Raw genomic sequence first — 17,976 nt, forward strand, 5'->3', positions numbered from 1 at the left:
CCCTTTGTGCCCGCCTCCGTATATCTCGAAACTCCTTATCAGACCTCTCCGCTTCCGTCCCTCCGTCTGTTTATTATTTAATACACCTGAGGGCGAGGGACATCCTTCGAGAATGCGGATTTCGACTCGGTACCAATGCGACGCGTTCGCTCTGGAGATAGAGTGAATAATAAAAGTAATAATACAACTCATATCGTACGCTAATATATTTATAAGAAAGAAAGTTTTTTTGGAGCACCGCAAAAAAGTTTTGACTTTATCAAAACGTCATAAATCAACTCTTTGCGGATGTGGTATTACATAAATTGTTTGCGTTTCAAGTGTCGCGAAAAGATGGAAGCCTCGGCGATTTGCTAAGTATTATACAGTGCAATTTTCTGCTTTTGACTTGTTTACTATCATGTAGCTTCGCGTAAAAAACGGGAAAAATATTTTTCATGAAAAAAATACGCTACGCTGTCTATTCGTTTTTTTTGATGGCAAACATATTATGTTGTTCGGTAAATTATAGTCAATATGATTCATTTTTTTCATAGTAAAAAATACGACTATGAGCTACCCTTTTGACAGAAAACACTCGAAGTAAACAAAGCCGCGATTATAAACGCACACAAAACAGTTCCTTTATCTTCATCAAGCCTGCTTTTTCAAACTTTTTTAACCGTAACTAACTTTTGAGTTTCAAGTCAATTTTTTTATTCTATTCACAAACTATATTAACACTTAGCCGACGGGTCAGGTGGTCCCTATCCATTCAATTGACTGATGGTTATCCACGTGACGGATGGTATCTATCTTTTTTGATCTTTAATGTTTTACGATGGCTCTTGAAGAACTACAAACGAAAACTGAAACTTAAGTGTGCCATTTATATAATAAATGTTTGTACAATACGAAAAATACATTACGATTTAATTTTTTCACTTGAATTTTATATCTCTACAAAGCATTTTTTGAACAAATATAGAGATCGTAAAATGACACGTTAATTTTATTTTGGGAGTGACTATTCCATAAATTAGATATTAAATATAATTGAATATATAACCCACTGAAGCCTGATTAAATTTCTTTGTAAATACTTTTTTTAATAAAAATATATTTTATATGCAAATTTATCAGGGTTTAAATTTAATGTAGCAAAAAAAGTCAGAATTTATAATATTCCTTCTAGTTTAAAATTATTTATTATTCACTCATCTTTTTTATTCTAACTTTGTATCAAAACTGAAAAAAACGAATTAGTGTTAAATAGATATGTTGACAAACGTTGCGGCTAAGATTTTCAAAATGATTATTTTCAAGTATTCAAATATCGAATATTACACCAAAAAATATTCGAATATCGATGGCTTCATTCACAGATGTTGCATAACTACTTTTCTTCGATTTGGACTTAACGATACAAAAATATTTTGAGAAGCAACATAATTTCTCAATTGAAGTACTGCCTGTACAATGGAATGTTGGACTTGAAACGTTTGTACACATTTAAAAATATTGATACATCATTAAGTTCAAACCAAAGAAAAATTGAGATGCAATATTTGTGCACTAAGCCATCAAAACAGTTTGAATAATAAATACAGATTCCTACACACATTATTTCAAAAATATTCTAAGCTTTATTATTTTATACTTCATTTTTTAACTTATTGTGCTTAAAATATCGTTAAATAAAAACTGTTTATTTAATTATAAATACATTACAAAATCTATAATATATATATTTTGCACAAACCTTAAAATTGCGGGTCTGAAATATTGATTTATTTATTTGCCGTCTAAATTTTAGGAATCCGCTGAATTTATTTAATCGAACAAAAATCAGATTCGTTATTTCGATCGCTATTAAGTTGCGTTCTCTTTGTTCGAGTTCAATTACAGATTTTTCAGCTCTTTACGAAACCGAAAAGTCGCTCGGTTTGTTTGAGAAGATTCTTAATTAAACTTGCAGCTTTCGCGGACTGATCTAGATAGATTTTAATCTTGGATTTAACGCAACAGCTGCATGAATATATCAATATATTTGCACAAACGTATATAAAACAAACTGATATTATTATCCTTGAATATATTTTTTTAATATCTACTAACGAGTCCGTTTTCGACGGGAAATAATTATTCGCCGGAACTCGACTGAATATTTCGACTAGTGCGGACATTTGCGGCCCTAAGTTGATTCGAAACCAAATTAGATTTTTGTCGGTTCGATGGTTTTTTATAAATTTAAATTACACATTTAATACGATAGAAATGTTTATATATTTAAATACAACGACCCTTTTTAATCGGCTATTTTGCGGTATATTTTATACCTATATTATAATAATATTATCCATAGTAAATTTAGTACCGGAATTATGATCAGAAATTTATTACAATTTTAACAATTTGGACTGTGATTTTTGTATGATGAATGTATTCCAAATATATATAGTATTTTTTTTAAATACTTTTAGCATTTATATAACGACTTCTTATCAAATCCACATAAGTGACGATAAAAACCACTTACATGACAATGGCCCTTTCGCAATTTGAAGGTTTTCATTCAACCCAGAAGTGCGATATGCACATAAAAAATAAATAAAACGTTGCAGAAATAATTTACAAGCGAAAGGGCGAAACACAAAGGACGGTTGCAAAAACGAAAAATGATTAATATTCTTCAGTTCCTTTGTGTAAAAGTGTAAACAAAAAAATAACAATAAATAAAAAAAATCTCGGACAAGCGTTGATAGTGATATTAAACGCCACCGTGAAAATAACGCGAAACAAAGAGTGAAACGTACACGTTAACACGTGAAATATCATTATCTGGGCACGCGCCGGTGAATTTAGATAACATTACGAATGATTTACATTTCGTTTATTCCTCATTTTTAGTCACGTTGATAAAAATATACATAAACAGTACTTTACGACCAATCTACAAATTTCGCTCCGTTAAAAAAATATAAGGTTACTAACGACAGAAAATCTCTTTAAAATATTCGAGTGTGACGTCTGAAAAGACGAACAAAGAGTCAACAACATGCGAAACTAAATATATTACATCCAATATGAAGACGTCAAGAACAAAGGCGGATCGAATATTTTAATAGTGAGCTTTAAAGACATCACTATCAAAAGAGAGTTGAGTTCAAATACCCGAATTCATTTCTTATGATAATAAAACATCTGAGAAAACCGTCTGAATGAACAATACTCGTGATTCATTGCATATGAGTAAATAACCATTTGGGAATAAGATTTAATACGAGGCGTTGAGATTATTAATGGAATTCTCATAAATTATATATTTTTTATATTATATTAACTCAAACCGAAGAGTAACATAGTAAGAGTCGATTCCATCATACATTCGTAGCAAATATTATATCACATATACATCGAATGAATATTAAAGTTTATAAGTATTAAAAAACAATTAATTCAATACGAGATAAATTTTCATTTAAAAAAGTAACGCGTTAAGTTGACCCATAATCTGTTAAAATATTTTTTTTTGTAGTTCAACGATGAAAAAAATAAACTGAGATGAGAGTATTGTTGCTGATTTACCGGACAAAAACTTTTTCCTTATTGAATCCACTGCGGTCCAATTTATTTAATTACAAAAATAAAAATTAAAAAAATTATTTACAAATTTTAACTAATAGGAGAGCGTAAAGAACAATTACAACCCTTATCAGAAGTCAAAAATTTATTGCTTGTGTTAGACCTAATTGTACTAGGCAAATATATTTTTTGGATAAGTAAATTGGTCATTATAGAGTAATCTAAGCCCCTGTTTAGAATTCACGTCAAAAGCGATAAAATCGTGCCGTCTCCGTCGCAGTGCAAACGCTAGGTTATCAAGTGTTTATATAATGCATTTTTATAACAATATTACGACTTACAAGAAGAGAGCATTTTGACCAAAAGGAAAGCGCAAAAAAACAATTATCATTTCTCAGAAGTGAAGAATCTACGGCAAAAGCATAAAAATCGTGTCGTCGCCATGGCAGTGGGAACGCTCATTACTACTGCGACGGCACCGACACAATTTTATTGCTTTTGACGTAAATGTTTACTATATCCTTTTACCGTAATATATTTATAGAAGTATCTCTGAGTAAATAATTAAATAAAATAGTGGAAATTTATCATCAAGACATTTAAAATGGCTTCAAAAAATGATATGATATGAATGTCTTTGGACAGTTATGGTGAAATCATTTAAAGCATGACATACATGTTTTTGGACTTAAAGGTTAAGTGACTATTTTAAATTATTTTTTACAATATAACAGTAACAGTTGAGTTAGTCATTATAGTATTTATAAATAAATTCATTGTTGTCAAATATATTCATACATTGAACAAACGCCCTCTTGTGAGTGGCGCATCTGTACCAAAATACGTCTGGGGGTGTAACTCAGTGGTAGAGTGTCTGCTTCGCATGCTGAAAGTCCTGGGTTCAAATCCCAGCTCCTCCAAAACATTTTTTTTTTAATTTTAGTACAATTATTATTTTAATTAATATATTGTAAAGACTAGCGAACCTGAGAGTCCAGAACTTGGCATCGAATATAGTAATGTTTTTTTATGAAATCCAGTTTTTAATTCATTTTGGAATCGAAGATGTTTTTAAAATTATTTCAAGTATTACAAGTTTTATTTAATGGTGCAGTAATTAGCATTACCACGGTATATATGATATAAGAACAAACGCGACAATGGTAAAATATTGACAAAGACTGACAATGAACGAACCACCATAATAACCCTCGTAATATCCAAGGAAAAACGATTCTTTAGACGTAAAGAAGTGCGTAAACAATGCGTCGAACGACTTCGTAATTACCCTTGAAATATGGAGAAAATTGTGAATTACGATTGCGCAGACAATACGCCATTGGGCACCGTTAATATTTAACTCTTTGCATTATTTGACCTTTGAACATGTCCATTAAGCTAATTTCACTTTAAAGGCGTACACATATCTTGTGAGTCGAATATACGAGCGCAAAAATTGGTTGAATGATCTCTGTATGATTGTGATTCGGTGGAGACCTCCCTAATATTACTATACAAAAGGCCGGTCTACAAGGGACAATCAGACAAACATCGTGGGACTACGAAACAGACATTGAAAGACGACTGCGAAACGGACTTAATTCATATTTGATTTTAATATAGATGATATAGGTATATATAAGTTTGTTTAAATGTGAAAATTATGCAGCCCATTCGGTGATTTGGCCTGCTCAACCTTTTGATTTTCCAAGCAGAGACCCTCTTGCCTTAAAATGAACATTAATTGGCGGAGAAGCGATTCTTAGTTCAGTTCATGCCCATGGTAAATTTCGTTGTCTGCTTCTTTTTGGTGGGACGATCAAAAAGTTTTTTTTAAAATTGCCGTTGGCCGCTAAGACAGGTCAGAAACGTTCGATTCGAAGGCAACCCCGACGCACGCGTTATCTATTCTCCAATATTTAATCTTCTCAGATTTATATACTGTAAATTGTGAATTGAGCGGTTTAAAGGTTTTAAATAGTGATGTCCTGACGAAGACAAGTGAAAGAAAAGTAGTCCAAATCATGAGCCCGACAGAACTAAAATAAATATTTTTAAATGCCAACGCCAATGATTACATTATTGAGTTGCCTTAGATTTCGGATCACAAATTAAGGCATTTCACATCATGTTTGAATGCCAATATATTTTGTAGCTTTGTAGATATTAACTCAACGACGCGATCTGAAAATGAAGTAAGCGACTGGCTAAATAAAAGTGAAGGTTCTTCGGTGTCTTCAGCTTAAAAGCAATAAAGAGAACATCGATCTTAAACAAATATACAGAGGAAGAGCAAGAAGACTCGATTGAATCATGTCTGCAATTGTAACGATAGCAGTGGAGACTCTTAGCGATGAAGAAGACGACTCGAGATGATTTTTAAGAATATTAAAATCAAACAGGGGTGGGAAAATATACAGTTGAAAAGAGGGCCGGCGATGGAATTTCCATCAGATAGCGGCTGCGATTCATTTTGCCGGTCGTCGTCAGCCTCGCAGATGAAACGAGAGGAAGTCGCGGCGTAGGTACGGAGAGAGGTACGGCAGGAGCGCGTTTCCGGTCGACACGTTGCTCGATCGCCGACCGGAAGGAGGCCGCACGGCGAACGTGAAAATACTGGAAAATGCGATCGAATTAATGGCGTCGCCGTGACGGAAACATACGCCTATGCCCGCCGCTTTTATATAATTACACTTTCGTCGCATTCGATATGAACATTTTCGTAGTGGGGATAAATCAGCGAATGCGAGTTACCATTTCTGGTTCGGTGCGTTTAAGTATGATGAGCGAGGCGATTTAAAATTAACTGGTTAAACCGCAGGCGTAGCGTGTAACCGAGTGCGTGACGTCAACGAGCCGTCCTTATAGTGACGCTAAGTACTATAATTAGGCCTTACATACTTCCTCTCGAGAACTTTGAAATGTTTTATTCCGATACTAGATATTTAGACACGAGTGCGGGTATAGTCCCTTCGGGGTGTTTCAAGCTTTTGCGGCAATAATCACAAATTGAGTGGTCACCGTAACGAGCATTTGAACGACGAAAAGAATTTTCACACACGAAATTTAAAACCACACATCATACAACGAAAGAGATTTAAATATGTCAACACATTTTAATGTGTGTTCAAAAAGCGATGCAATAAGTTCGTAAACATTTTCATTCGCGATTCACCTTAGAAGAACTTAGCCACATCAGGACAGACACAAACAGTCACAGGGCGACAGAGGCAGATCGATACGAAAGACATCAAAGAATCTTGCAGATAGCATCACGGGAACACTACGTCACAAAGACAATACAAGCTAGTTCACAAACATACTAATATAAATACAACTAGACACGCCAGCAAAGACTCTTATCACTTCTCATAAGGTAAAAATTCATGTCAAAAGCAATAAAACTGTATCGGCGCCGTCGCAGTGGGAACGTTCGGTAACGAGCGTTTCTACTGCGCCGGCGACAGAGCGATTTTATTGCTTTGACGTGGATTTTCGACTTCTGAGAAGAGGTAATTGTTTTTGCGTTCTCCTGTCAAAATTCGGGTTAGATATGCTTCCTTAATTCAATTCTTACTTATTGTAAATCGTAATATTGTTATAAAAGACAAAAAATTATATTATTTCAGACTTGCGTATTATACTGTTTGAATACAATTACACATATAGAATACGTTGCTATTTTGTGTAATCCCCAATTTATACAATACATCTCGTACATATATAGTTGATTATCACCTAATTGAATTTTCCCTGTTTTCCTGATTGCGTAGAGAAACTACTGATAAGTCGGTCGAAAACCGCAAATTCTATCATTGCCGCACGGCGCAACCAAACCTAGTAAGTAACGAGATAGGTATTCCCAATAATACGGTTAACAGCTTAAGCCACATCCGCTTCCCAAAATTACTCTAAACCGACATTTACGTTCAATCACGCATATATTTTTACTATAGTTAATGTATCTTTACACACATTAAACAAATATATAGCATTAAGCGTTTTGTCAAAGGGCGTAACACTATTAACTAAATTACAATTACAATAATGGTATTAAGATACAAAAATCATCGGAGATTTCACCTCCCTGTAAGTATCCGCTCAATAACTGCTCGTTAAGCACCATAAAACTACGTTTTTGTACGTAAAAAATGAAATAAACAATGCGTCCTATCTGCGTAAAAACCGCTACTGCAATACATCTCATGCATTAATCCTTTGTAATCACGCAGTGCCTTTGAGATATAAGTGCTTAAATTTATATTACTCGGATATATATATATATATATATATATATATATATATATATATATATACACATATAATATATATATATATATATATATATATATATATATATATATATATATATATTTTACGCGATATTATATTTTAAAAAATTATTTACGTTTTTTCTGCGCTCATCTTGATTTTTTTAATGAGTCTTTCAATATTTCGCCGGAGATTGTCCCAGCATCCTCAGCAGCTTTCACATTTTTAAAAAAAAAAATATGAACGCGGAAAAAAACACGTAAATATTTTTTTAATATATATATATATATATATATATATATATATATATATATATATATATATATATATATATTTATATATATATTTATATATATAATAAATAAATTATACTCGGCTCAAATAATATTTTAAATCCTATTTTTACTTTTATTAAGTTAAATTACGTTATATTATTTTTGACTAGAAATAAAAATAAAAAGTTTCGGGCCTGAAATGCCTCATAAAAATAAATAACAATAAAAAACAATTTATATTTGAAAACTCGATTAAACTAATATTAACCGCACGCTTTCGCACCGGAAACCCATAAAATAAACTTTTACCGATTTTATTTTTCATTCTCCCCGAGCCGGTCGAATTCAATTTGTTTTCGGGCAGTGGCGCTTAACCTTCTACGCCCAGCGGGACGATTAGGGCCGTTTTTGTATTATCGTCTAAATTGGTGGATTTTCGATTCGTATAAATTGTCATCGAGTAATTTCCCGGCCGCCGAGTGTCATATAATACGGTTGGGGTCGAGATGACGTATTGGTGAAAAATGTATCACCGATCGAGCCATATTGAGCATTGGGACTAAAGCGCATCAGATTAGTGCCCGATGGATGCAATTAGTGCGGTTTGGTCCTCGTGTGACAAGCGACTTAATCCGATCAACTGGTGTGCCGCTTTGAATTTGGAACGAGATTATGTGATTTTTTAAATTTAAATCAGGCTAACTTAATTTGTAGCTACGTAAATGTATTTTGTCTATAGTTGTATGTAAAAAATAATGATTAACTCACTTGTAAGTAAGTTTGGAATACCGTAGTATCTAGGATATTGATGTTTATTGGAGTAATTATTATACTATTATAATTCCGATCAATCATCATTAGGTTATCCCATACAAATATTTACCCATCCCACGAATGAACATCGTGATTATATAATATATTCAATTCATGAAAAAAATCATAGTGTATATATATAATAAAAAAATATTAAAAAACCTTAGCAAAAATCAAAAATCAAGTTATTCAAAAAAGCATATAGTATGGATTAAAAAATCACCGCTTTATACGATTTTGGTAACCTCAGTCGAAACACATCAAACAGAAATAAGTCAACAGCTAATGAATATCATAACTATATAAATATAAAGGTCTAGATACATATAAAAAAAAAATATTTAAAAATTAATAAGAATAAGGTTGTAGATTTAGACGAAAATATGTGCGTCGCAGCTTCAAGCCTCGCGAGCCTCGCTCCTTACCGCTGGAGTAAGATCGCACGAGATAAAACGAAACGCTCGAAAAAAAATCTATACGATACTTTATTAGTCCATAATCTATAATTTACGATTTGTTTAACATAGCCCGCGTCAGACATAAAACTCACCGTAGCGATCGAAACGTTTAACGGCAGATATTAATAATGTCGTTTAGTGCCGAAGTTAACAAGTTTGTAATAACAATTTGCATCGGGCGGCCGTTAAAATCTTTTATACGTCGAATACTAAATCAATTTTTAAGCACGCGGCGAACGAGAAAAATCTGCCTACACTTTGTACGAAAAACTTTGCATCGACTCGCCCTACTTTACAATGTGTCAAATAAAACTTTACCAATTTACCTAACACAATATGCGTCGTGCACTGCGGGTTAATCGCATATATAATACATTATATACGTTCGGGGATTTTGTTTTTGAGATCTGGTAATTCAAAATGTGCCATTGAAACGTTATGATGAATCAACTCGTCTCGGGTGCCGAAAACGCAATAACGTAGTCTAGACGCGCAAACTTTTCGCGTGACTTTTTCGAGCGTGAAACTCTAATTGCGATTGTTAAAATTCCGAAAATTCGTTTTAAAAGTGAGCAAAAAAATCAGCTTTATACTAAATTGTTCGTGTGTGTATTAAATCGGTATTAAATAATTATTCTAATATATATGTATTTGTATATGTTATGTAAGCCTAACGCACTAAATTAAAAAATAGCGATTATGAAAAAGTCTTTGAAACAGTGTCCATCTTACATATAGTTTTTCTAATGCGTCGCTAAAAAAATATTTAATCAATTAAAATGTTGAATACATAATACAATTTGAATAAAATAAGCTTTTAAACCCAAAAAGTTGAGGGTCCGGTATACGCACACACTCACTAGCTGCGGTACTTCATGATAGTGAGGTATCGACAGCTATTTTATAATATTAGTAATACAATGCCGGTATTCTAAATACTAAATAATATTAAAAACTGAAACACCGCACGGTGGGCTATTTTATCGATCTATAATTAAAAATTAAAATTGAAAAAAAATGTATTTTTTTACCATTTATAATACTATATATTTGACTAAGAGCATTTATGGAATCAAATAAAGTGGAGTAATAATTTTGGACGCCTAGATAGGTCAAATACGCCATAGTGCACCGTTTAAATAATACCATTTTCTGTGTTTTATTGTTCTAAGTTGTTGATAATTTAAAAAAAACATTTTCCTGCAAGCGTAGCATTGATTGAAAGTCAACTACGCAATTTAAGTATAAGTAAATTACTCGTCCAAATAGTATATTGTAGACGTCTCAAATTTCGACAAAATCTTTATAAAGTAGCATTTAAATAATTACAGCATCATCATATATGTATATAGACACTATTTAAAATCTCAAATATTGAAGATTATATCATAGTTTCGTACGTCAGATGTTACAAATCAAGACATGCTGACAGATGTCATAGTCAAAATTCGCTACAATGTACCCGATCCACGTTCTTCGAATTTTAACGGTGTTACTTTTTTGACTACCTATCTATGAAATAATGCGTATGAGCGAGGTAAAAGTGACTCACGAGTAGGAAGGGGGCGTTGCGATTTTTCCACGAAAGTCAAATTTCCCTTTCGAGATGGAAACCCGTATCTTCGGATGTATCGCGAGATGAATAATATATAGTTGTTTCAGTGGGATATACATCAAAACGGCGCTTTAATACATCAACCGAAATTCGGTGGAGTAAGTAGGTACTATTATATATACCCTAGCGCGACGAGCACAATGGAGAAGGTTACCATATTCAACGCGTTAATTGGATTCTTAACGAAACCGCAGAATGTTGACTGCGACCGTAAATCGCATGAGGTCAATTTACGTATGTGTAATGTTATTTTTACATTTATTTTATATTTTGTAAAAGCTTCCGGCAACAATACTCTTAAGTATATAATATGTTTATTTTAATCACCACTCCTATATATTTTTAAAAGCTAAAAGCAACTGTGAAAATATATATGATGATTTAACAATCGTCAAATAGTCAAATCATAACTAATAATTCAAGAATTGTCTAATACAGTGCTTTTCAAATTTTTTACACCTGCGGACCAGTAAAAATAGGATAGCAAATTATTTAATTAGTACGATACAAATTTTGCGGTTATGTTCGGGCACATAAAAGCTAATTAAAAAAATCTTTGTTTAATTTACAAATTCGAAAAAAATAATAAACAAAACAATGGAAAATAATTTTGTTTTATAATATAAAAAAAGGAATATATATATTAAAAAAATATACCATTAAAATTATAATGTTATATAAAATAATCAGAAATCAATTCTGAAATGTGCAATGATTTAAAAAAAATTCCCATCTCTCTTACTGCTTATAATTTTTTTTTCTTAAGAGTATTAAATGTTTTAAATCAATACAATTTTACAACAATAAATATATAATTAATCGATAACGAGTCATTGGAATATAGAATTAAACACCGTAGTATAAAATTGTGTATCGTCTCGTGAAAATTTAACAATGTTAAGCTACTTCCAGATCCGGCTGCACGTAGGCGCTACACGTGTTTATACGTATCCTCGACAGTGTTTCACAAAGTTTGACGACTCCATAATAAGGAGGTCTGTTTTTGAAAACGTGCTCCGACATACATTCTCCTATTATACAGGTTGTTCGTTTTTGTACCAGGCAACCGTTAATATTATATTCAAAGAGAGCGTTTAAAATATTTTCGATGAACCATATTCTATTGAAATTATTTATTTATTATATATTTTCTTTTATTAATTTATTTAGCTAAGATAGCTAATTTTTACAATAAATAAATTTTAACTAAGCATACATATAGTACATATTAAAAACATTAGTAAAAAATAAACATTTAGAAAACCCTATCTATGCTTAGGAATATTATTATACACATACACACCTTTGTATATGTCACGATGGTTATAATTTTAATAAATAAATAAATAATAAATACTGAAACATTCATCTTCAATATTTTTTAAACATTCAATCATTCCATTCTATCAATCACACTTCTACTACTAGTACATATATTTTTATTTAAAACTACTCTCATCGCCCTATTTTGTAATTTTTGCAACATCATTTTATATAATTTAAGAAACAGATCAAATATTGTTGCACAATAATTAAAATGGGAATTTACAAAATTTATATAAACTGTTTATGAAAAAGAAAAAAGATTATCGTCATTAAAAATCATCCATAACTTCGTTAATTTGTAGAAACTATATCAAAACGTACACTAGTACAATGCTTATCATCCTTTTACATTTACTAAGCTGAAAAGTACCAGAGCTTTTCGCAGACAAAACCCACAAAAATCAGTTATATGTATCCGATCGGACGTTAATTAAAAGTTCCGAAGCACAAAACCGTCGGTTAAAACGTCATTTACAGGCAGGGACGTAATACAAAAGTTTGCCATTCAGTGGTCATCTTTTTAATATAAGGCATTTTAAAGCAGTATATAATTTCACTAGCGGCAATTGTTTAATTGAAATATTTATCTACTAGTGGAAATGTATTAATACTCAACTAGTGAAAATATAACTTCACCGAAAAATACATATAAACTAACAATTTTCGCTATTTAAAATATATATCTACCGGTGAAAATGTATTTGAACTTTGCAAGTAAAAAAAAATATACCTCTACTAAAAAATACATTTTCACTGTAACATTCATACATCGCATGTAAGCCAATAATGGTAAGTATGTAAAATATTATTACATATGGAATAATTAAAATCATATAATTTCACTAGCACCTGCCAAATAAATTATATTTTCACTTGTAAAAATATAAGTTTACCGCTGAAAATGTATTCCAATATGATTTGACTGAAATAGCATATTTAAAAAAAATATTTTCGAGATTGATTCGAAATGTGGTTCTCGAAAGAATATTAAAATATTTGATTATTCAAAATATTCGACCGATTTTAAATTATATGAATATTCGAATAATTTACAAAATATTTATAAAATATTCGTTTAAATAAATTTGAAAAAAATCTTGTTTTTGTTTTTTTCCTCAATATACTCAAGTGACTAGTGCCGCTCAAAAATATATGGTTTTGTTTCGAAATGCGAGACAATGATACGCTTCTTCTCAACAAAAAAATGCTTTTACGCCTTCAAAAAACATTTTTGAATATTAATATGACCGAAATTCGCAGATTTCGTTCGTTGAACGAAACAAAATGTTGGAAAGTCTCACCCTTTAATAACGTAAAAACGCTTATTTCAAAAACAGGTGTGCGTCGCAAATTGTTGTAAAGTTCACCTTACGCTTTTTTTGCTGTTTAAGTCGCAAAGGTTATACTTTTTAGAAGACTAGGAACAATATTTTATTTAATGCTGGCAACATTTATCAACATACTCTAAGAGTTCTGTTAGCATGTGTAAAGTTTTTCCTGAGAAATGCAATAATTAAATTATCATGGCCGAAAAATTGTCAGAAGTACAAGGTTATTATTATTTCATTTAGTTTTTTTCATAAAAAATGTAATTAAATTTAAAATATTTGTATACAATAATTTAGGTAAAAGTCGAGATTGATAAGTTTTTTTTTCTAACCTATTTTTAAAATTTTCTAACCGATATTTAGAATAAATTTATTTACTGATTCAATGTCAAGGGAAAGATTTTTCCAATTGAGGAGTAATTTACATGGGGAATAAAAAAGTTGTTCTTTGTGGAAAATCAAGGCAGATGTATGATTTTGTTGAAACCAACAAGTTAACTGCATATTAGTTTTATTAAAAAAACAATTCGCATAGCAAGAACGAATTTATTTTCATAGACACATGTTATAAGTTAATAAATTGTATGTAATCAATTATTTACACGTGTTTCTTATTAATAAGTAATTCATATTAATACACGAGTATTGTATTAAATATTTAGTATAAATATAGACTGATTAAAATAAATAAAGGTCATTAATCAGTCGCCAAGTCGAACTGTCGTAGGAGCATCTACACATTTTCCATTGTGGTAGTGGATTTTCCCTACCACAATGCCCCCCTAGAGGGCGGGTGCTAAAATTATTATTACAACCAAGTTAGACTGAAATTAAAAGCAACAATATGGTTTAGTAGCATCGGTTGTTCTTAATCTGATAAAAAGTATTCAGCACAACAAAATTTTAACTAATAATAAAAATGAAAAATAATGCCGAATGAGATTGACATATGACCCACTAGAATAAAATTGATGTCTAATGAGATTCGACATCAATTGAGAAAGGCGCTACAGAAATGTGTATTTGAGAGAATAAAGCAAAAACTAGATTATAAATGAGTCTCGTATTCAGTGAAAATTTAAATTCGTTCATTCTGAATACAATATGGTAACAGTTGATAGCAGCATTCAGATCAAACGAACGAAAAAAAAAACAGAAGTGTCGATTGTGAGTCGCACCATATGATTAATTAAATACTTCCGAGTATTAGTAACAAAAAATTGATACTTTAACACCTTACCTAACATGTTTTATATTATAATCATCCTAAACAATAATTAATTTTCTGAAAAGTAATGTATATATTCGAAGGACTATCGCGAGGTTTACTGTAAAATCGGACCGCAGGTGGGTTCGCCGAAACCGAAGAAATTACGATCTGGCTTAATCGACTCCCCCTCGAAATCGCAGCCGTCCGCAAAATTAACTCTAATCCCTCGGTTTATTTTTACCGACGAGCTCCGAAGCGTTCTATAACTTACGGTTATGTTTACAAAAAATGATTATAGCCCGATCAATTTTTTGCCAGGCGTACCGAAATTAAAATTCATGAAAGCCAGGCTTCGAAAATGTTCATCATAACAAAATTCAATACGGTATGGCTAAAATTTGCACATGCATAATACATTTATAACTATCGGCGGATAATGTACGGCCGCGCTCAAATATTCATCTCGCGGCCGAGCGTAAAAGGAAAACCCGAAACATAGTTATCCGGCGGACGGTTAACCTTCGAGGGTCTCGACTGAAATATTTCTCAACGCGCAGTGTTACTTTTCCAGTCGATAAACATGTGTGAATTAATATTTAAAACTGACGATAATTATATGCCTTAACTAATAAAATCTAATTCCAATGAACCGTTATATTACATATTTTCATTTGAGGATGATTTACAAGAAAATTTAAATTCACTTCAGGTTATTCAAAATAGTGCCATAAAAAAATGTTAAGTTTACCTTTCGATGCGCACACGAAAGATATATATATATATATATATATATAAAAATTGTAATTTAGCCTATAACTATTCTAACAAAATATGAACTAATAATGGTAATAAAAAAATGCTTGAGGGAAAATCGATAGTAACTTTATAAAACAGCTACATAAAATATATTGCATTTAAATTCTTTAATGATTTACCAAAATCAACTAGGAATAATTGCAAAGAAATTAAAAAAATATTTTTTAGGAGACTTTAAAGCTCGCAGTTGAATGTCGCCGAGCAAAACGGCCCCTAAGCAACTTTAATAGTGCTTTATTGAGTGGACGCTAAGCTGAGAATGCAACGAACAGTATCGATTTCAGACAATGGAGCCATATTATTTGAAAATTTATTACAAAAGTACATTATTAATCATTGCATGTGTATGCTTCCTGACCAGAAACATGGTTTTCGGCAATTTCGATTCACATACATAGATTTTAAAAAGGCGTTCGATAAAGTTGATCACGATTTACTTGTGAAAAACATCAGTTTGTCAAGTTTGTCAAGTATGAAAACTAGGCGTGACTTTCAGAAAGCACTGAAAATTCAACACAAAGCAGATCGATAAAAATGCTCTGTTTTATCTTAAGAAATGCGCAATGAGCCGAACTCGGCTTACACACGACCTGAGGAAGCGGGTGGGAGCACCCGGGAACCGTCGTACTTCAGGAATACTTTAGTGTTGCGCACTCTTTATAATGCCCTAGTCTGCAACATACTAGAAACTATGTTGTATGGATTTCAGGCGTATTGATTCAGTGTAATGAATTGTGGTTAGAAAAAGTACAGTATAAATTCCTTCGCTATTTATAGTTGAAGGAATACGGGTACTATCCGTTCATGTTCGCCAGTGCTTACATTTTGGGAGCGCTAAGATACATTTTGTTGTCAACTCGCAGAAGTATTTATATAATAATTAAACAATTTACTACTAATATTCAAAGACATAGTTGACAAAACTTCGGTGTTCGAACAGCTCTAAAAGAGAGCCCAAAAAGGCGCGGTCATAATTCTTAGTCACGTCCCCCGTTATTGCGCGTAAAGGCTAGGACTGGAGCACTTGCATTGATATATTGATATTTGTTAAATTAAATATTTCAACGCGGAAATTTTGACCGACCGATTTTTAAGGTTGTCATCGATGACTTTTATAAAGTAAAATCTCTTTTCGAAGCGATAGATGTTTAACCGTGTCTCTACCTGGATGTCGGTTATGTCTTATGAAGAATATCGCATAGGAAGTGCGCTTTAAATCCAGCATTATATAAAAACATTTACAGAGAATGAGGTGCTCTATAATATAAATATTTACGCCAAATCCCGAAACGCCCGGGATTCGCGCTTCCGTCCCGATCCGAACGAATACGTTATTCGCAAATGCGGTCTTTGTCGCGATGATGCTTCTCTTGTTCCGTCTCTTCCGATTTGCATACTTTTGGCGCATCCGCCCTCGGTGCGAAGTTGCTCTTGGCACTGTTTTCTCCGAACGATTGCCTTTTTTATCCGAACTTTTGCGGAACGGTTTGTGTGATTTTATTTTCTCGCCCGGGGCGGATAGAATCCATTAGCGGGAAAACTCCGCGCGCCACTTTTTCCACTCTCGTTTGCGCTCGTTCCGACTTCTGCCGTTTACTACTAGATTTTTTTGTAGTAATACGTTGTTTGAAATCTCACCTACCATACGAAAATTTATTTATTCTCAATTTACAGAGTTGTTAGTAGACATTTCTTCCTCGAAAGTCATAGTTCGTTTTGTTAATCTCTAACGATCACCGCAAAATTGATTTACAATTTAGACATCGAACGCGGTTACTCGTGTCCATGAATAAAACGTTAGAGATTCTGTTCCAGATTTTTCGTAGAGAAATAATGTTTCAAATTCCTGGATATCTATAATATTTATTAAAATTCCAAATTGTACATCAGAATCAACAATATATAGAAGCAAAAATCCGACAGCTAATATTGAAAATAAAGGAAGTATGTTTACATTATAAAAGCAACAAGTGTGCTCTATTGAAGCTCCACTGCGATATATGCTAAATTAATTAAACATTATACTTATTTATTGTAAATTTACCACTGTAATACAACAGGCACTAGACCGATGCGCTATAGTGGGGTAACAAGCAACGCCTACGAGTTGCCATTGTATTACTGCCAGAGTGAAACTAAAGTTTGAGAATAGGTGGCATATGTTTTATTAAATGTTAACCAAAGTGTTGCCTTTACATACTGGATGTCTCAATGCAAACCGAAGCTTGTTTATATTATTAGCTTAATTTTTATTTTTAATATAAAAAATTATTTTATTGCAGGAATCGAACCACAGCTC

General features: G+C 32.1%; 1 protein-coding gene and 1 non-coding gene across 12 annotated transcripts in view; one reads left to right on the top strand and one right to left on the bottom strand.

Moving 5' to 3' along the window:
• Nucleotides 1-17,976, bottom strand: part of LOC148231422 (spermatogenesis-associated protein 20) — a 99,263-nt gene that overhangs the window by 17,078 nt on the left and 64,209 nt on the right. The window lies entirely within an intron of this gene.
• TRNAA-CGC (transfer RNA alanine (anticodon CGC)) lies at nt 4,413-4,484 on the top strand. Its single transcript has one exon. It is a non-coding gene; the product is annotated as a tRNA-Ala (tRNA).

The sequence above is a fragment of the Plectrocnemia conspersa genome, unplaced genomic scaffold, assembly GCF_051122295.1.
Source record: "Plectrocnemia conspersa isolate PC_06_02 unplaced genomic scaffold, ASM5112229v1 ptg000010l, whole genome shotgun sequence".
In the NCBI taxonomy this organism is placed as follows: Eukaryota; Metazoa; Arthropoda; class Insecta; order Trichoptera; family Polycentropodidae; genus Plectrocnemia; species Plectrocnemia conspersa.